Here is a 21,117-nt window from a genome sequence, read left to right as displayed (position 1 = left end):
TCTGAGTGGTGATGGGCCAGTTTTCCAAAATGTCCCATTTTGTTTCCCTTCCAGGTCTTCCATCTTCCCCACGGCTTGCCAGTTTGTTCTTCGAACATATCTTATCGCTACACATCGTGTTTGATCGTTCTGCTCCTGAGGCTAATTCCCAGATGTCTATGAGGTTTAGGAGGTTCTGGATATGAAGATCGTGAGGGGTAAGCGGTTCTTTCTTGTGGACTGGAAAAGGTTCGGACCTGAGGAAAGATCCTGGGAGTCCCAAGAGAACATTTTGAATCAGACTCTCCTCCAGAGGTTTCTTGGGACCAAGAAGAAGAGGGGGAGGCTGAAGGGGGGAGTATTGTCACGGGTGCTCCCGCGATCCCTGTCTCGGATCGCGGGTGTATCCGTGTCCCTCCGTGTGCCCCTGCTGCCCAGCAGAACTCACTTCTCCTGGCTGCAGCGGCGGTCTCTGCTGCCCCCGCAGTTCAGACGATAATTGCCGCTGGACTGACAAATTCCTACCCCTTCCTGTGACCCTTCCCAGATCATGAAGCCATCCCCTGAAGAGAAAGGGGAGCTGCCTTCCAGTGTATCCTGCGTTCCTGTGTATACTGCTGTCCCGTGTGCCAGACCGATCCTGTGTTCCTGTTTATTGTTCCCTTGTTCTGCCATAGATTAAAGTCAGGCACATCGGCGGGATTCGGCCCGCCGCCAAATAAACTGTTGGTGATTCGGGCGGTCGCATTGTGCGCATTTGGTGGGGGCCCCTTTAGGGGCAAAGTGGTGGGGCCCTGCCCACGGAGGTCACTACAATGTGTCTAACAGGCAGACTACTGGGCCCTCCAAAAGAACAGGTAGTGGCAAAAAGGTTGCTAATGTTGGTAGAAGCAGCAGCAGAGGAAGAGAGGTTGTAGGTAGCAGCCACAGCAACAGGCCACAGCTGCCAGTGTTATTGAGCTGTTGTGTCCTGATAACCAATCCTAAAGTACTGGTGTGGCTGGCTTGGTCTTCCACATCTGGGACAGGCAGCCACAAACTTTGGACACAATTGTTTGGCATGGCCCAGGAAAATGCTGGGCTCTCACCTCTCCTCCCACTTACTCTTATGCTTTATAGCAGTGATGGCGAACCTTTTAGCGGCCGAGTGCCCAAACTGCAAACTCAAAACCCCCCTTATTTATCGCGAGGTGCCAACGAAAAATTAAAGCAGTAACTTATTGCTCCCTGTTCAACAACTTTCAATCATATTGGCCTCCTGAGGACAGCAACACAGTAGAAAGATGGAAAATTTGCATAATTGTAGCTTCTTTCCAGTGTCCCTCTGTACACACAGAATCGTGGGGCCAGCAGGAGGTCCTCCAAAGATAATCCGGCCCTGTCTACTCATTCTCCCTCTTTCTACAGTCCAAAGTAGCGAAGTGAGTATCAAAATATGACTGGAAGCAGCATCTTTTAAGTTGTTTGGAACTGCAGGAAGATTCTTTGAGTCCTGTCTGGTGTGCTGGGGCGATGGCCCGAGTGCCCACAGAAAGGGCTCTGAGTGCCGCCTCTGGCACCAGTGCCATAGGTTCGCCACCACTGCTTTATAGGGTAGTAGTATTATTAATAGTCTCACAAATGTCAGATCTGGCAATTTCCAGCAATTTTGCACCTTTTTCCAAACAAGTACACTTTTCACTTCAGTCAACTTTCTAACATAGATTTTAAAAGTTGCAAATCCGAAAAAGTGCAAATCCACTCCAGCCCTTTAGTGACGTAGGCAGAACTTCGAAAATAGTAACATACGGTGACAAATTTTGAACTTGTTTATAAATGGATAAAATCGTCCTGAAGGTAACTGATTAATGCAGCCTGCAGAATACACATGTATTTAAAAAAACAAAAAAACAATTGTGCAGTTACCTAATAAGGCAACTGTAAATCAGCATTTTTGCAGTGCTAATTAGCTGATGGGCATTTCTAATAATGCCACCAATACACAGTGTAGTTCCTTCGATAAAAGGAGTAAAAGACCTGCAGAAACAAACCGGTCAAATTACCATGTGGCTCTTCTGGGTCGATTTGCCCGGAACTCTGCAGCAGAAGATAAAGTACCCGACAATATGGGTGACCCGGCGGGCACAGAATGTGGAGAGGTGGCCGTTACCATCGGCCACACCGGAGGAAGCCTCCTCAGAACCATGTGCGGACCTTGTGCCCCCCCCCCTCCCCCAAAGCTCTCCAGAGGTAGCAGCAGCTCCAGGTACAGCCTCTACTGTTTTGCCCCATGAACCCACGCTGGCTGATGTGTTCAAAGCAGTCCAATACTGTAGTGCTGCCTTGACTACTCTCACAGAAACAATCGGTGGTGTCAGGGAAGATGTCAACATCAAAAGACATGATATGCGCAAGGTGTCAGAGAGAGGGAGCCCCACTACAAATCACTACAAATTCTCAACTTAACAGGGGAGGTGTAATGGCAGGACACAAACAAGGACAGTGAGCCCTGACACTGAGACCCCCAATCTGTCCCTACCTACTTATTGGGTCCCCCCTAAACGGAGGCCAATAACTGGGCGGCGTTACCTCCCTGGGTAAGGTGTGAACACGTAACAAAACAGACAAACAAACACAATAAGGCGAGGTATACAATCCGGGTCGGCAACAGCGGGGAATAACAATAACCAAATCACAATCCAAATAGACTAGTCAATAAAACAGGCAAGAATTCAGAAACCAGGAGTCAGAAATCAGAAATACAAGAGAGCTAGACACACAGCAAGATAGCAGTTTGACCAGCAAGGAGTCAAAGCAACACTGGAGACTTATAGGGAACTCAGCCCTGCCACAGGTGGAATGAGCAATCAATTACAGATCACAGTGTTAACTCTTGCAAGACAGACTCAGTGAGGGGAGTGGCAGACATCATGTCAAACAGCATAGGACCTAGTTCACACTGCTGAAAGATGATGAATTCAGTGTCTCCTAATCCTACCAGCACGGTTAGAGGAGACAGCAGGCGCAGACGTGACAGTACCCCCCCTTTTACGAGGGGCCACTGGACCCTCATTAGGACCACCAGGTTTGGAGGGGTTTCGCTGATGATATTGCCTGAGGAGGCGCGGGGCATGAAGATCTCTGCTAGCGACCCACGTACGATCCTCAGGGCCAAACCCCTTCCAATGTACAAGATACTGGACAGAGTTCTGAACTCTGTGAGAGTCAAGAATTTTCTCGACTTCAAATTCCAGTTCTTCCTGAATGACAATGGGAGCCGGGTGGCTCAGACCTAGGCAGGACAGGGAGAACGTACTTCTTCAGTAGAGATTTATGAAAGACATTATGGATACGGAGGGTACGGGGTAACTGAAGTCTGAATGCCACTGGATTTATCACTTCGGTAATAGTATAGGGACCCACATAGTGGGGAGCAAATTTCCATGATGGCACTCTAAGACGTAGGTTTTTGGTTGACAACCACACACGTTCCCCCAAGACATACTCAGGACCAGGTAGCCTTTGTTAGCCTGACGTTGTTGGGAATCTTGGGCTTTAACCAGGTTCGAAAGAGCCCGAGCCCAGACTAAGCTTAGCCTTTGGAAGGTACTTTCAGCGGACGGGTTTACAGATTCAATCTCTCTACATGACGAGTACCTAGGATTAAACCCATAATTACAATAGAACGGTGAAACTTTTGTGGAAGAATTTACCCTATTGTTTAGGGCAATCTCTGCGAGGGGAAGGAATTGTTTCCATTTCTCCTGAGAGTCAGAGACATAACACCTTAGAAATTGCTCCAGAGTCTGATTTAATCTCTAAGTTTGGCCATTGATCTCTGGATGAAAGGCGGAAGAGAAGGACAGAGAGACACCCAGACGACCACAAAACTCCCTCCAAAATTTGGATACAAACTGAACACCTTGATCAGAAACAATATTCTCTGGAATCCCAAGAAGACGAAGTATATGATTGATAAACAGGGAGGCTAATATCTTGGCACTGGGAAGCTTCTTCAAAGGGATCAAGTGACACATTTTAGAGAACCTAACACATACCACCCAGATAACAGTTTTCCACTGGGAATCAGGCAAATCAGTTATAAAATCCATAGATATGCGAGTCCAGGGTCTTCTAGGAAGAGGGAGAGGATGTAGAAGCCCTTCCTGACAATGACGAGGTCGTCTCAAACGCCCACTTTATGGCCAGGAGTTCACGATTACCAACATCGTAGTTGCGCTCAGTAGGGGAGAACTTCCTTGAGAAAAATGCTACAGGATGAAGGTTAGTAAGGGATTCAGGACCCTGAGACAAAACAGCCCCAACCCCAAACTCAGATGCGTCAACCTCTACAATAAAAGGTGGATTCAAATCAGGCTGGATCAAAACGGGAGCATTCATGAAACTTTTCTTTAATTGCATGAATGCTAACTCAGCATCTGGAGTCCAATGGGTTACATCAGCACCTTTCCTAGTGAGATCAGTCAACGGCTTGGCCAAAACAGAAACATTTTTAATGAATTTTCGATAGTAATTAGCAAAACCCAAAAATCGTTGTAGGGATTTCAAGCTTGTGGGCTGTTCCCAATTTTCAATAATAAGCCGTTACTTTGGCGGGATCCATACAAAAAGACTCAGGAGTGATAATATAACCCAGAAAGGATATTTTTTGGACTCCAAACACACACTTAGACAGTTTAGCGAACAACTGATTCTGGCGAAGTCTAGACAGTACATTTCTGACATGTTGTACATGAGTGGCCCACTCAGGAGAGAAGATCAAAATATCATCCAAATAAACCACAACATATTGACCCAGAAGATCACGAAAGATATAATTTACAAATTGTTGAAAGATAGCAGGGGCATTACACAACCCAAAAGGCATAACTAGGTACTCAAAATGTTCCTCTGGGGTATTAAACGCCGTCTTCCATTCATCTCCTTCCCTGATACGAATCAGATTATAGGCTCCACGCAAATCAATCTTTGAAAACCAATGGGCACCCACTATCTGATTGAATAAGTCAGGGATCAATGGGAGCGGGTATTGATTCTTTACAGTAATGTTATTAAGTTCACGATAGTCTATGCAAGGTCTGAGACCACCGTCCTTCTTTCCAACAAAAAAGAATCCTGCCCCCATAGGAGAGTTAGACGGGCGGATATGTCCCTTTTGTAAACTGTCCCGGATGTACTCCCGCATGGCCTCATGCTCTGGGGAAGATAAATTGAATATCCTCCCTTTGGGGTACTTGACCCCGGGCAGGATATCAATCCCACAGTCATAAGGCCGATGCGGGGGCAAGGACTCAGCAGAACCTTTATCAAAAACATCAGAAAAGTCTGAAATGTACTCTGGCAGAATGGCATCTTCAGACTGAATTTCAGTAACAAGCAGAGAACAACAATGAGAGGAACACTTCTGACCCCACTTAGTCAATTCACCAGAGGTCCAGTCAAAGACTGGGTTGTGTAGAGCTAGCCATGGAAGACCCAAAATGATATCAGTAGATAGATTTTTAAACACAAAAATTGCAATAACTCAGTGTGAATGGAGCCAACCTGCAAGGAAATTTGGGGGGTTTTAGAGTCAATCTTACCGTCCTTTAACGGAGAGGAATCAGCACCAGTAACCTGGAATGGAGCATCCAGTTTTATCAAATCAACACCAAGGGCCATAACAAAATTTAAATTAACAAAATTTGCTGCAGCCCCTGAATCCACAAAAGCCTTGCCAGAAACCGATCTCTCATTGACTGAGAGGGTTATAGGTAACAAAATTTTTGAGACTGATTCGGGAAATACCTGTGCGCCTAAGCGACCTTCCCGAAGGCCGCCTAGGCGCTGGAGTTTTCCCGCGCTGGTCTTACAGGGCACATCCTTATCAGGTGACCGGAGTTCCCACAGTAGAAACAGAGCGAATTCTTTTTACGGTGTTCCTTGCGGTCACGGGAAGAAATGGTGCCCACTTGCATGGGTTCTTCTGCATTCCCCCGTGATTCTTTAGAAGGATTGACAGAGAAAGAAGGCAGAGAAGTAGGAACACGGAAAGCAGACACACGCTCACGCTTACGTTCCCTAAAGCGCCGGTCTACTCTGACTGCCAGAGACATAGCCTGTTCTAGTGTGTTAGGTTCGGGATGTCCCACTAACAGATCTTTAAGGGCATCAGACAAGCCCAATCTGAATTGGTACCTAAGGGCACGATCGCCCCAACCCGTTGGGATGGCCCACCTTCTGAATTCAGAACAATAGTCCTCAACTGCACTTTTACCCTGACGTAAAGTAGTCAACTGTTCCTCAGCATGGATTTGTTTGGTTCCTCATACAGAGATCCTAAGGCTGAAAAGAAAAGATCCACAGAGGTCAATTCAGGTGCATCAGAAGCTAACGAGAATGCCCACTCTTGGGGACTACCTCGCAGGAGTGAAATGATAATGCCCACCTTTTGAGCTTCATTACCATAAGACTGGGGCCTAAGACGAAAATACAAATAACAACTCTCCCTGAAGGAGAAGTAAAGCTTCCTATCACCACTAAAGAGATCAGGCAGCTTGACTTTAGGTTCACACACTGACAAACCTGAGGTAGCAGGGGGGCGCTGTTCCTGCAACTGAACCTGCTCTGCAAGGTTCTGTACCATCTGAACTAAGCCATGTAACTGGTTGCTAATAGCCTCCATAATACTGCCCCAGATATAATTTTTTAAGGCTGGTCAAAATGTAATGGCAGGACACAAACAAGGACAGTGAGCCCTGACACTGAAACCCCCAATCTGTCCCTACCTACTTATTGGGTCCCCCCTAAACGGAGGCCAATAACTGGGCGGCGTTCCCTCCCTGGGTAAGGTGTGAACACGTAACAAAACAGACAAACAAACACAATAAGGCGAGGTATACAATCCGGGTCGGCAACAGCGGGGAATAACAATAACCAAATCACAATCCAAATAGACTAGTCAATAAAACAGGCAAGAATTCAGAAACCAGGAGTCAGAAATCAGAAATACAAGAGAGCTAGACACACAGCAAGATAGCAGTTTGACCAGCAAGGAGTCAAAGCAACACTGGAGACTTATAGGGAACTCAGCCCTGTCACAGGTGGAATGAGCAATCAATTACAGATCACAGTGTTAACTCTTGCAAGACAGACTCAGTGAGGGGAGTGGCAGACATCACGTCAAACAGCATAGGACCTAGTTCACACTGCTGAAAGATGATGAATTCAGTGTCTCCTAATCCTACCAGCGCGGTTAGGCCGCGGTCACACGATCCGATAGGCGTCCATTCATAACGCGACGCTAGCGCACAGGGGGCAATCCTCGGCCCAAACGCACATGCGTTAACAGGGAAACGCATGTGATCGGCTTATCAATCGCATGCGTTTCCCTGTTAACGCATGTGCGGTCGGGCCGAGGACCGCCCCCTGTGAGCTAGCGTCGCGTTATGAACGGACGCCTAGCGGATCGTGTGACCGCGGCCTTAGAGGAGACAGCAGGCGCAGACGTGACAGGAGGCTTTCAGGGATTTTATTAGGGATAATTTAGATTCCGTGTCCGCTCACTGGTCTTGGGATGCTTTAAAATTTCACTGTAGAATCTGCGGACATAAGGCTAAAAAGCGAGAATATCTTACAACCTTACAGTAGCAAGTCAGGGATACAGAGGAGAGCTATGTGTTAGACCCTACTGATGCCACAAAGGAAGACTGGATAGAGGCGCAGGACCTCCTAAAAGCACATTATCAACAGACAGCAGGGCAAAGGGTGGTCCAGCTCACATCTCCTCACATTAGGGCAGATGGAACATTAGTCAGCTCAGATATTGGGGTAACGAGGGTTATGCAGCAATATTATGCTGATACGTACAAATCAAGGTTAACACACAGCAAGGAAGAGATATATGACTTTGTAGCGGACGTCTCCTTACCCATTGTGACAGAAGAACAGAGCACTGTTAGAAGGACCTATAACCCTAGAAGAGTTGGAGCAGGCCCTAACAAGTTTCCAGAATGATAAGGCCCCAGGGGTAGATGGGCTCCCCGCTGAGCTAGTTAAGCAGCATCAGGAAGTACTGTTTCCTAAAATCTTAGAATTGACTACTACTGTCCATGAGACGGCAATCTTCCAGCATATATGAAGGAAGCAATAATTGTATTAATCCCCAAGCCTGACAAGAACCCATTACTGCCAGAATCATATCGCCTACACTTTTGTGTACAGACATTAAACTTATTGCCAAAGTACTTGCTAAGTACTTGCTTACCAGGTTAAGGATTACCCCCACCAATCTATTAAGATTGGTGGGGGTAATCCTTAACCTGGTACATGGAGATCAAACTGGCTCCATGCCGGGAAAATCCACCACTATTAATATCCGTCGCTTATTTATGAACCTGCAAATGTCCCTCGAAAATGCGACCTGTAGGGCTGTCCTCTCACTCGACGCTGCCAAAGCCTTTGACAGCGTCGAGTGGGAATTTTTATGGGCAGTCATGCAAAAGATGGGATTTGGGCCATATTATTTGAGGTGGGTGCAGCTTCTGTACTGAGAACCAAAAGCCGGAATCCGAGTAAATGGGATGTTGTCAAACCCATTTAATTTGGGGAGGGGGACCCAGCAGGGTTGTCCTCTGTCCCCATTCCTGTTCGTCCTAGCACTGTATCCACTCGCGTGTATGGTCAGGACTTCCGAGGCTCTTGGAGGTTTTAAGTATGGGCCGCTACATGAGCGCATCACATTATATGCCGATGACATGTTACTGTTTTCTGACAATGTGCAAAGCTCCTTATCCCCATTTATGACTCTTATGACCGAATATGGAGGGTACTCGGGTACCCAAATAAATTGGAACAAATCGGTGCTTCTACCTTTAGACCCTCTTCCTGGGAACTTCCATACAGGTCAGTTACAAGTAGTTTCATCATTTAATTACCTGGGTGTGTGGGTGTCGGCAAATCCCAAGGATTATATATCCGCATGGTGTAAGCTACCCCTGTCTGTAGTCGGGAGAGAAAACCTGACCAAAATGGTATTGATGCCACAATTTCTCTATCTATTGCACAATTCACCAGTATGGATCCCAATGTCAAACTTTTATCGTATACAAAGTATATTTAGGTCCTTGATCTGGTGGAAGAAAGTGGCGCGTATTCGATTGGAGACGTTGCAAAGGGTAAAAGATGAAGGGGGACTTAGCAGTGCCCAACCAATATTTGTATTTTCTAGCTGCCCACCTACAATACCTGAAGGGGTGGGGATAGCCAGGTAGCTTTATAATAGTGGAACGCCTTTTGTCATACTGCAATGGAGGGAGACTCCCTGTCTATCTTCTGGAGATAGGTGCCCAGACCCGACTCCCTGACATGCTCCCTACGGTGGAGCTCTTAATTGAAGTGTGGAGAAGGGCCAAGCTGATGCTTGGATGGGAGGGCTGCACGAAACTTACTCCGTTATGGAGGAACCCGCAACTCCTTTAGGTGACTAAATTGCAAGAGGTTGGAGTATGGGAAACTAAGGGGATCCATAAGGTAGCGCAAGTAGTATCAGATGGTGTAGTAAAGAGTTTTGAGCAGTTACGTGAGGAGTTCCAACTGCCGCATAGCATGTTTTATAGGTATCTTCAGTTAAGGCATGATTTGGATACTCAAATGAGGAGTACCCCCTTGACAATTAAACATCATTTAGTAATCAATACTCTGATTTCTCCAGGAGATGGTAATATATAGGGAACTACTTGACGAATACCATAAAAAATTCCCACTGACAATCCAATCTAAGTGGGAGGCTGATATAGGGCCCATAAAGGACGAGCAGTGGACATCTATCCTAGCCTGGACACCTGACCTGTCTCCTAGTGAGAAGCAAAGACTCTCACAACTATTCCTGTGTCATAGAACATACAAGACCCCAGTGTGGTTATGTAGGATTGGTATAAGGAGCGATGATTGCTGTCCCAGATGTGGTAGTGTGGGGGCACACTTATTACACATGATGCGGGAGTGTCCTCACCTGGGTGCTTTCTGGAAGGAGCTATTAGCACTTGTAAAGAAGGTATATGATGTGCAGATCCCTGCCATATATGATGTCTGCGTCCTGGGATGGGTGGATGAGGTGTCAAATGAAAGGTGAATTCGGCTGGGCATAGCCCTATGTTGTACCAAGCAAGAAAATTGATTGTGTACCATTGGATACAGGCTGCTCCTCCGACTAAATAGGAGTACATTAATAAATTGAACAAGATAATAGGGTTGGAACAAAGGGTGTATATTAAAAGGAAGGCAGAGAAGCGATTTGAGAAAATACGGCCGTCTTTACACTTAAGCAGGAGCCTGTTCCATGCATTGTAAATGTTTTGTATGGGAAATATGATGTAAATACTGTGAACATATATTGGATGTTATAAGTCCTATTGATGTACTTGAAATGAGAAGATGTGGCCCTTGTTCTACTTTTATATAAGTCGCTAACTCCGTCGCAATGTATAATATATATTGTATACGTGATAAACCCTTTCATGCTGTACGGTCCCTGAAGGGTGGGGGGTTGTGTATTTGTTTTTGTTTCTGTATGTTGTAAAATGAAAAACTGTTCAATAAAAAAGATTGGATATAAAAAAAACGAGTTTGCCCGTGTATAATTCTAGGTTGCGTTAGATTCATTAAGAACGTGCTCCATAAATCATGAATTTGGCACTCCCAGCACTGGCCCCGACAAGAGTTTTTGCAGTGCACCATTAACATAGTGCTTGTGACACACTTTTGTCTGACTTTGCATGATAAATCTGGCGCACGTTTGGAATGAACTCCAGAACACCCCCTAATTTGTGTCAACACAATGCCTAGTGCAACTTGCACCACAAAGTGTTGCGTGTGCCAGAAATGTGTCTCAGGCACTTCTTAAATACCTGTGCAAGCAGTCTGCACTGAAAAGAATGTCCAAATTCTGACAGAAAACCGGCACATAGCCCTAGTAAATGTGGGCCAATGTTCTTGCTAATGAGCCAAGTATGAAATGAATCCTTATGCTGCCAGAAACGCAGAAGAGGAAGAATTTATGCATATAGGAAAAGGAGTAGTTAGAAGAACCATGGTCCGTGTGGAAAACAATGCAAGTAAGTAAGTGGGGAAAAGGTGAGAGGCGGAATAAAACTCCTGCCAGGGTGGGAAGTGGGCCATGGTGCTGACAGCACAGGAAGTGCCAATGATACTTCCAGGAGTGGAGAAGAGGCAAAGCTGCTGCTTGTGGTGCTACACTGTGGTATTATGAAGATGCATTTTTAGTGATGTACAGTGGGTAAGTATTCAGACCTATTTGGCCAAGGTTACAAAAGAATTTCTGCAGAACTAAGACCTCCATAATCCTTAAATAGAAAAAATTTGGGATGACCACAACTCTTCCTCGGCCTTCCTGTCCACACAAACTAAGCAATCCTGGGAGAAGAAGCTTGGTGAGAGAGGTAAAGAAGATCCTCAAGATCACTGTGGCTGAGCTCCAGAGATGCAGTAGGGAGATGGATTAAAGTTCCACAGTGAACTGCAGGCTTCCACCAGCCGGGGCTTTATGTGTGCTATGTTGCTCTGCTGGCACGCTTTTGAGCCACACACAGTTTTCCTTCAATATCTCTGGAAAGCTTGAAGGCTCTTGTTTTTGCTGTATTGCTAGGGATCATTGCCTTAGGTCCTGGCCGGTTAGCTGCTGTAGGTGGTATCTCAGGGCTGCATCTAAGGCTGCCCCTCAGGTGCCTCATGGCCAATCATTTCACCTTTAGCTGGACCAGACTGATGTCTGCTTTACTGTGTTTGCTGGAACCCTAAACTCTGAATCGTGCCAGTCGCACTGGAGGCTGAAGAGGCTTTGAGGGATTGTTTCAACACAACTGTATGGAAAGAATTGCAGGATTCTGATGGGGATGACATTGACGGCCCAACACACTGCATAACGGACTACAGGCAGTCCCCGGGTTACATACAAGATAGGGTCCGGAGGTTTGTTCTTAAGTTGAATTTGTATGTTAGTCGAAACTGTATATTTTATAATTGTAGTTCTCGACAATTTTTTTTCTTTTGTCCAGTGACAATTGGAGTTTCAAAATTTTAGCCGTAATTGGACCAAGGATTATCAATAAAGCTTCATTACAGACACCTTATAGCTGATCATTGCAGTCTGGGACTATAGTAAAGCATCCAGAGAGCTTCACCAGAGGTCACAGTGGGCAGAGGGGTCCGTCTGTAACTATGGGTCGTCTGTAAGTCGGGTCCCTTAAGTAGGGGACCGCCTGTATATTAACTTCTGTACAGAGAACACAGTACCCACAAAAATGGTGAGATGCTTCTCTAACAACGAACCCTGGATTAACCCTGATATAAAAGCTCTTCTTAAAGAGAAAAAGAGATTTTTTTAGATTAGGTGACAGGGAAAATTTGAGTATTGAAAATTTGAGTTCAAAAGGAGCTGAGGGGACAAAGGAGGTAGGGGAAATCCAGATACAAGAGGAAGATAGAGACGCAGATGAAACAGGAAAACATCAGTGGGGTCTGGAAAGTCTCAAATCAATATCTAGTCACAGACAGCCTGTCTATCAGCTTACAGCAGATAAGGAGTTGGTTAATGAACTTTATCTATTCTACAATAGGTTTGATCATACACCTTACAGGCTTCCCTGCTGAGTCCATGTGATCAGAAAACCATTCTATTGTCTCCTCCACAATCAATGTGACCTCCCCCACTAAATCTTTTCTGTTAGACCTCATCCCAAGATCAGTCCAAACCAGCTGTCAGTCATCAGGCTACAATGTGATCCTTACAAATGCCCAGGTGAAAAGAGAGCTGAAAAGACTCAAAGTGGGCAAGGCTGCAGGTCCAGATGGTATTAGTGCATGATTACTCAAGACCTGCAGTAATCAGCTTTGTGGTATCATGTTCAACATGAGCCTGAAGTTGGGAAGGGTAACACAACCGTGGAAAACATCTTGTGTGGTATCAGTTCCAAAAACACTTCACCCATCAGACCTCAACAGCTACAGACCAGTGGCATTAACATCCCCTTTGATGAAGGCCTCTGAGCAGTTGGTTCTCGCACATCCCCGCCCTCTAGTGAGCTCATCTATGGACTCCCTACAGTTTTCTTATCGGCCAGGCATTGGTGTAGATGGTGCCATCATGCACCTTCTACATCAAACTCTTTCTCACCTAGAAAAACCGGGGAACATTGTGAGAATAATGTTCTTTGATTTCTCCAGTGCTTTCAATACTATACAGCCAGGGACTGTTTCTCCAACTAAGGGACAAACTGGATCTGGCTGGAGTGGACCACCATCTCTCTAGTTGGATCCCAGACTCCCTCACAAAGCGACCTGAGTATGTGAGAGCCCGGGACTGTGTGTCGGATACTGTGATGAGTAGTACAGGTGCACCTCAAGGTACAGTTCTGGCTCCCTTCCTCTTCACGGTGTACACAGCAGACTTCAGATACAATTCAACAAGCTGCTACCTCCAGAAGTTCTCTGATGACTCTGTAATAGTAGGCCTCATTACAGGTGAGAATGACAGGGAATACAAAGAACTGATCCGGAAATTTGTGGACTGGTGCCAGCAAAACCACTTTAGGATTAATGCTGGGAAGACCAAGGAGATGGTGGTGGACATCCAGTGGTTATCCAGGGGATGGACATTGAAGCAGTGAAGTCCTATAAGTACTTGGTTGTCCTCAGGGCCGATTCTAGCATATTTGCTGCCTGAGGCGAATATTAAAATGCTGCCCCCCCCCCACTCCCTGTTCAGTAAATGCTGAAAACTTTACTAACAATTAACATCCCAACAGACAGCTCCCTGACACTGTGTGACTGACTACAGGATCTGAGAGGCATTGGTGACATCTAGTACCTTATAGATGACAATCTCTTCCATCAGGAGGACTTTATTCCGGGTTCTCCAATCCATGACGTATCACAGGTGAGGTCACAGCCGGATATCTTCAGCTCCGTGCAGCATCTCCACCCGGCGTCCCTAAAAATACCACAGTCACTTACAGTATGAAGTCTTCTGGATAACAACACTGTGCTCCTAATTAATATATACCCCTCACAACACAACTAACCACACTCTCCCCACATATAAAACATCCCTTCCTTATATATATTCTACTGGAATTATAGCATGCACAGCACCAATCAATATACAACACCCCCAATTTATTAACCCCTTAACGACTTGGCCTTTTTTAGTTTTTTCACTTCCATTTTTCACACCCCACCTTCAAAAATCTATAACTTTTTTATTTTTCCACATAAAGAGCTCTGTTATGGCTTATTTTCTACGTAACAAATTGCACTTCGTAGTGACAGTATTTAATATTCCATGGCGCGTACTGGGAAGCGGGAAAAAAATTCCAAATGCAGTGAAAATGGTGAAAAAACACATTTGCGACGTTTTCTTGTGGGCTTGGATTTCACAGCTTTCACTCTGCGTCCCAAATGACATGTCTACTTTATTCTTTGGGTTGCTACGATCACAGGGATACCACATTTGTACAGGTTTTATAATGTTTTCATACATTTAAAAAAATTAAAACCTCCTGTACAAAATTTTTTTTTTGATTTTGCCATCTTCTGGCGCTAATAACTTTTTCATACTTTGGTGTACGAAGCTGTGGGTGGTGTCATTTTTTGCGACTTTTGATGGCGTTTTCATTGCTATCATTGTTAGGACTGTGCGACCTTTTGATCACTTTTTATTAATTTTTTTATATTTTCCAAAATGGCAAAAAAATGGCATTTTTGACTTTGGACGCTATTTTCCGTTACGGGGTTAAACGCAGTGAAAAACCGTTATTATATTTTGATAGATCGGACATTTTCGGACGCGGTGATACCTAATGTGTTTATGATTTTTACTGTTTATTAATATTAATATCAGTCCTAGGGAAAGGGGGGTGATTTGAATTTTTAGGTTTTTTTAATATAATTTTTTTTTTTAAAACTTTTTTTTACTTTTACTTTAACTATTTTTCAGACTCCCTAGGGTACTTTAACCCTAGGTTGTCTGATCGATCCTACCATATACTGCCATACTGCAATATGGCAGTATATGGGGATTTTACTCCTCATTCATTACAATGTGCTGATAGCACATTGTAATGAATAGGTTAAAACGAGACAGCTTCGGGCCTTCGTGAGGCCCGATGCTGTCATGGCAACTGATCACCGCTCCCCGTGACGTCATCGGGGAGCGGAGATCCGCGCCAAGATGGCGGCGCCCATGCGGCGCCATCTTTTTGAAGCCTCCGGCAGCATTGCCGGTGGCGATCGCGGTGAAAGCACCCGCGATCGGTGCTAGCACCGATCGCGGGTGTTACCGGTAAGCCTTTGCTGCAATATGCAGCAAAGACTTACCGGCTATGGAGAGGGCTCGGCCCGCGAGCCCTCTCCATGCACCGGGACCCGGCGCGCGCCGTGAAGGGGTTAATACAGACCCCTAACATTTGGTTTACATGATGCAAAGTAATCTATTGTATCCTATAAGTAATATATCCCACCCTGTTAGTATGTTACATGTGAATTTATATAGAGTGCTACCCTGATTAATGTAAATATATAGCACCCCCTAATGCAGGGGTCAGGAACCTTTTTGGCTGAGAGAGCCGTGAACACCACATATTTTAAACTGCAATTCTGTGAGAGCCATACAATATGCAAATTCCCCCCAGTAGATAGGTAGCCACGGCACATGTCCCCCAGTAGATAGGTAGCCACAGCACTTCCCCCTCTAGTAGATAGGTAGCCCAAGTACATGGCCCACCAGTAGATAGGTAGCCACAGCACATGCCCCCCAGTAGATAGGTAACAGCAGAACATGGCCCCAGTAAATGGGCAGCCAAAGCACATGCCCCTCACTAGATAGGTAGCCACATCACATGGGGTCCAGTAACTAGGTAGGCCCAGCACATGCTGCCCAGTAGATAGGTAACAGCAGAACATGGCCCCAGTAAATGGGCAGTCAAAGCACATGCCCCTCACTAGATAGGTAGCCACATCACATGGGGTCCAGGAACTAGGTAGGCCCAGCACATGCCGCCCAGTAGATAGCTAGCCCCAGTACATGTCCCCAGTAGATAGCTAGTCCCAGTACATGCCCCCAGTAGATAGGTAGCCACATCACATAACCCCCAGTAAATAGGTAGCCACGGCACCTGCACCCCAGTAGATAGGTAGCCTCTGTACATGTTCCCAGTAGATATGTAGCCCCAGCACATGCACCCAAATAGACAGCTAGCCCCAGTACATGACCCATAGTAGATAGGTAGCCACACCACATGCCCCCCAGTATATTAGTAATCACGGCACATGCCTCATAGTAGATAGGTAGCACCATCGCATGCCTGCTAGTAAATAGGTAGCCACAGCACATGCCTCCCATTAGATAGGTAGCAACAGCACATACCCCCCAGTAGATAGGTAGCCACAGAACATGCCCCCCAGTATATTAATAATCATGTCACATGCCCCATAGTAAATAGGTAGCAGAATTGCATGCCTGCTAGTAAATAGGTAGCCACAGCCCATGCCTCCCAGTAGATAGGTAGTCCCAGCACATGCCTCCCAGTAGATAGGTAGCCACAGCACATGACCCCAGTAGATAGGTAGCCACAGCACATGACCCCAGTAGATAGGTAGCCACAGCACATGCCCGCCAGTACATAGGTAGCCTCAGTACATGCTCCCCAGTAGATAGGTAGTCATAGCATATTCCTCCAGTAGATAGATAGCCCCAGCAAATGCCCCTAGTAGAAAGGTAGTCGCAGCACATGACCCCCCAGTAGATAGGTAGACACAGCACATGCTCCCCAGTGTATAGGTAGACACAGCACATGCTCCCCAGTGTATAGGTAGACACAGCACATGCCTCCCAGTAGATAGGTAGCCACAGCACATGCCCAAGTTAGATAGGTAGGTATAGCAAATATCTCCCAATAGACAGGTAGCCCCATCACATGCCCCCAGGACCCAGTAGATAGGTAGTGGCAGCACATACCCGCCCCCAGTAGATAGGTAGTCGCAACAAATAAGAAGGGAATACTCGCCTACCTGTCTCCTTTCAGTGGCTTCTCATCACTCCAACGCTCTTCTCTATGACCCAGGCGCCGCTGCCATCATTGCTTAGGCAATGGGGCCTGGGTCATACAGTGGAGTGGATGCTGCTCTACTCTATGACACAGGCGCAGTCACCTTCACCTAAGCAATGGTGCGGCGATGGTGCCTGGGTCACACTAAGGATGCAGGCAGTGGTAACATCCCGGCCTGCATCCAGTGATCATCGCTATGTTTGTCTTACATGTACACACTGGCGATTGCTATTAATCAGTGATTTGTCTGAGAGCCAGATGCAGCCATCGAAAGAGCCACATATGGCTCCCGAGCCATAGGTTCCCTACCCCTGCCCTAATGAATATATATATATATTTTATTTTTATAGCCCCCCCCCCAGTATAAACAGTATCCGGCCCCATATAAATATATACAGCCCCCCAGAATAAACAGAGTGCGGTCCCCCATATAAATATATGCAGCCCTCCCCCAGAAAAAACAGAATACGCCCCCCATATAAATCTATACAGCTCCACAGAATAAACAGAATATGGCCACCCCATATAAATATATACAGCCCCCCCAGAATAAACAGAATACGGCCCCCCATATAAATATATACAGCCCCCGCCCCAGAATAAACAGCATCTGGCCCCCAATATAAATATATACAGCCCCCCCCCCCCCAGTGTAATAAGAATTTGGCCCCTCATATAAATATATACAGCCCCCCCAGAATAAACAGAATACGGCCCCCCATATAAATATATACAGCCCCCGCCCCAGAATAAACAGCATCTGGCCCCCAATATAAATATATACAGCCCCCCCCCCCCAGAATAAACAGAATCTGGCCCCCCATATAAATATATACAGCAGCCCCCCCTGACCCCCCCACCAGGAAAAATTGGATCTGGCCCTTTATAAATGTACACTGGCCTCATATAAGCATATACAGAAGATATACTAGTACCACTACAAACCCCCCCCCCCCCCCGTTACAGGAGTAGTCGCCCCCTAATATATATATGGCCACATTTAATTGATTGGACATTAAAAATAATAAAACTTCTACTTACCCCCGGGCAGGGTGGTCCCACGGCGCGCGGCTCCCGTCTTCAGGCGCCTCTTCTGGCAGCCGCAGCTCCGCTGAGTGACACAGGCGGCGTTACGTCATCATCAGCCGCCTGTGTCACTGCACTGTACGGAGCGACGCCAGCAGCCGGAAAGGCGCTGTGTCGCTCCGCATGTAAATCGCACCTGTTTCTTAAAGAGACGGGTGCGATTTACGTGGAGGGCGATTCGGGCGCCGACGGGCGCCCCAATTCGTCCGCATTGGAGCGGCAAAATGCCGCTTTTAAAGAGGTCCGCATTCTGCCGCCCGAGGCGAGATTATCATCTCGCCTCATGGCAGATGCGGCCCTGGTTGTCCTCCTCAACAATAAACTTGAGTGGGCAGAGAACATAAATGCACTTCACAGGAAGGGCCAGAGCAGGCTATAGCTGCTGAGGAGGCTGAGGGCATTCAGAGTGCAGGGGGCACTTCTTAAGATTTTCTTCAACTCTGTAGTGGCATCTGTCCTGGGGGGGTCCTCTTGATACAGTGCAGGTGGTACCTGAGAGGAGGATACTGTGTAAGTTGAAATCTATTCTGGAGAATAGCTCACATTCCCTGCATGAGACCGCGATGGCATTGGGGAGCACCTTCAGTGACCAACTGCTTCACCCCAAGTGTGAGAGGGAGCGTTATTGTATTTCATTCCTCCTGCTGCAATCAGGCTATTCAATGAACAAGGCCCAAACAGAAGTAACCTGTGCTCACCACCTAACCAGTCCCAGCAGATCCCATCCACAGACTAAATATCAAACTGCCAATCATTGTTTGTCTTCTTTATCCCTTTTTTCTTTTTGTTCATTTATCATGTTCTGTCATTGTTTGTACTGTACTCACTGTGAATGTCCCCACTGTGGGACTAATAAATTATCTTATCTTATGTGGTACTCCACTATATTTGATGCTGCTATTAAATATTAGGTGCACGTCACTGCTTTATCTGCATTACTCTTTGCTGCTGATTGTTTTTGCTGTACTGAGGAGAAGCTGGGCCATGTACACCAAACTTGAGCAGAAATCGTCACCCATTGTATGTAGGAGATGAGACCCAGGGATTTTGCAGAACATGGCCTGTGACATGACCTGGGGACTTCTTCCAATTTGAAGGACACTATTGATATTTTTGAATGAACCCTCGCTCCACCTACCAAAACTGACCCGGCTCTGCAGCTATTTGTCTACTTGCAGTGTTTGGGCAATTAAAGGTGGGGGCTTGATGCAGTAAGTCTACAACAAACCCTCTTTTTTCTTTCAATTCCAGGAGTAATTTTATGCATTCCTACTGTCATTTAGATCACTTTATATCTAGTTCAGACACCCTACCCTAGGGAGCTGGAACTAATGCTGCTACAAGGAATAGCAATATGTGTCCACCTCAGCATATTTTGGAATACGTGTTCTACTAGCACCCCATAAAAGCAAAAAACTGACATTAGACATTAATACTGCTGAATCAGGTAACATTGTATGGCATCATAGAGGTTGCGTTCATGTCTGGATATTATATATCTATGGATAAAATTATGGGAATGTCGGGGTCATTTGGGATATATATATTTGGCAATAAAACTTCTTATCCCCACATCACAGACATTATAATAACATAGCATATCTGTAAATGGGACGAATGCACTGTGTATTTGTCCTGAAGCTCCACCATTTTCCATGCATAGAGATCCACATCAGTACAGAATAGCTAACAAGGACTCCGGATATTATCCATAAGCAGTCAAAATAAATCAACCACAAGATGATACAGGTGATAGAAATGCCACCTTCTTTGTCTAATCACATAACAATTGGTATATTTATATATAGGACTTACCAGGCTCCGTTTGGAAGATGCCCTATCTTTCACTGTGTAAGGCCGGTGTCCAGTTTCAGTTCCCCAGCATCTGGGCATACAGAGCTTGGGTATCCAGGACAGCTCTGGTCAGGCGCAGAGCGGCCTCCAAAGCGAACGACGGAACCTGATCCAGGAGCCCATGTCTTGGCACAAACCTGTGAGCAGTGAGTGAAGGACGAGGCGGCGGGAAGTCATCTCCGCCCCATGTCCTCCCACTGATGTCATGAACTGTGATTCTTCAGCAGGGGCGGACTGGGAATTTAAAATGGCCCTGGAAAAAAATATAAAAGTGGCCCCATTTAACGGGCGGAGTCAAAACAAGTGGGTGTGGTCAGATAAAGTGGGTGGGGTTATAACAGACAAATTGTTGGTAGATGGCCTTAATGCAAAACAATAACATCTTTTGCTAGTAAGTGAATCTAATGAGCAAAGAATGTGACCTGTCGATTAGTAAATGATGCAAACACACAACCCGATCAGCCTTATATAACTTTCCCCTGTGCCATACATGTACAATTCAGAGAAAGAATATATTGATACTGCCTCCTATGTACAAGAATAATGCTACAATAACACATTCAATCCTGCCTTCTATATACAAAATAAAACTACTACAATACCTTCTCCCATATACAAGCCAACTACTATATATATATAACTACTATAATACTGCCCCAATGTACAAGAATATAACTACTATAATACTGTCCCCTATGTACAAGAATATAACTACTATAATACTGCCCCTATGTACAAGAATATAACTACTATAATACTGTCCCCTATGTACAAGAATATAACTACTATAATACTGCCCCTATGTACAAGAATAGAACTACTATAATACTGCCACCTATGTACAGGAATATAACTACTATAATACTGCCCCCTATGTACAAGAATATAACTACTATAATACTGCTCCCTATGTACGAGAATATAACTACTATAATACTGCCCCCTATGTACAGGAATATAACTACTATAATACTGTCCCCTATGTACAAGAATATAACTACTATAATACTGCCTCTATGTACAAGAATATAACTACTATAATACTGCCACCTATGTACAGGAATATAACTACTATAATACTGCCCCCTATGTACAG

General features: G+C 45.6%; 1 protein-coding gene across 4 annotated transcripts in view; it reads right to left on the bottom strand.

The window, feature by feature from the left end:
- SULF2 (sulfatase 2) overlaps positions 1-20,223 on the bottom strand; it is a 696,319-nt gene extending 676,096 nt beyond the window's left edge. Inside the window, exon 1 of one of the 4 annotated variants that reach the window (XM_072110535.1) lies at positions 19,983-20,223. The gene's annotated coding sequence lies outside the window, so the exon portion shown is untranslated. The remainder of the gene's footprint in view (positions 1-19,982) is intronic. The other 3 variants (XM_072110536.1, XM_072110534.1, XM_072110532.1) reach the window with 3 other exon arrangements.
- Between the last annotated feature and the right edge of the window lie 894 nt (positions 20,224-21,117).

This window comes from Engystomops pustulosus, chromosome 6, assembly GCF_040894005.1.
Source record: "Engystomops pustulosus chromosome 6, aEngPut4.maternal, whole genome shotgun sequence".
NCBI classification, from domain to species: domain Eukaryota; kingdom Metazoa; phylum Chordata; class Amphibia; order Anura; family Leptodactylidae; genus Engystomops; species Engystomops pustulosus.
Note: the sequence above shows the minus strand (reverse complement) of the source record. Positions and strands in the feature narration are given on the sequence as shown.